Source organism: Hemibagrus wyckioides, linkage group LG05 (assembly GCF_019097595.1).
Source record: "Hemibagrus wyckioides isolate EC202008001 linkage group LG05, SWU_Hwy_1.0, whole genome shotgun sequence".
Taxonomy (NCBI): Eukaryota; Metazoa; Chordata; class Actinopteri; order Siluriformes; family Bagridae; genus Hemibagrus; species Hemibagrus wyckioides.
Window position 1 is genome coordinate 4,110,527 of NC_080714.1, and position 1,232 is coordinate 4,111,758.

Sequence of the window (1,232 nt, forward strand, 5' to 3'; positions counted from 1 at the left end):
GCTTGTTTTCAAGCTTCGCCCACCTGCTATGAACAAACCCGGCCGCGTCCCAAACCGCAAACTCCACACTAAACAGTGCACACTTATACTGCTATATAGTGTTTACCGTGCGATATATTAGCCGTTAACATACCTCAACTCATCGGTTAAACCTGTAGTGTACCCTATGGTCTGAAGAAAGTTTGAGAAAGAAAATTTTACACCCTAGTTAGTGCTAGAATGTAGTCAGCGTGGCGCTATTTCGAATACGGCCCCACCGAGCCCCGCGCATGCGTACATTCATTTACATGCTCAAGCGATCACTAAGGTAACGCTGCTCCGCCCTTAAACACACACACAGAAGCACGCGCAGCCAGCAGAACGTAAACACGTCAACAGCTTACAAATGTTTTTTAATAATAAAGCGTATAAAGTGATAGAGTTAGAGGACAATACGTTTAATTAACTTATTCACACGATAGGTATTTCCATGGTAATGTATATATATATATATATATATATATATATATATATATATATATATATATATATATATATATATAAAACAGAAGGCATAAATACGCCTGATTAGATGAAATATGATTTATTTAATAATAATAATAAAAATAATAAGAATAAGAATTTTGTGTTTATTAAATAATTCAGGGAAAAGAAAGTTTTTAGATTGTTTTCAGCCTAAGCACCCATACATTTCACTCAAAGATCAAATGACAAAATGAAAAAGAAAATGATATCCGAACAAGTTTAGTCAGTTTTGCTCGAATATTTTGAACACACACACACACACAAGATACCCACATACAGACACAGATACACACACACACACACACACACACAAAAAATCCCATCTTGGATCCAATTAAAGTATATATATTTATAGTTTTATAGAGTTCTGATTAGTCAGATGGTGTTGAAAACATTGTAGATTTAGACTAATGCACTCTTTCTAATACATCACGCTTTCTGTCATAAGGACATATACTTATCAGGCATCACATTATGACCACTTACAGGTGAAGTAAATAAGACTGAGTATCTCCTCATCATGGCACCTGTTAGTGGGTGGGATATATTAGGCAGCAAGTCAACATTTTGTCCTCACAGTTGATGTTAGAAGCAGGAAAAATGGACAAGTGTAAGGATTTGAGCGAGTTTGATGAAGGGCCAAATTGTGATGGCTAGACCACTGGATCAGAGCATCTCCAAAACTGCAGCTCTTGTGGGGTGTTCCT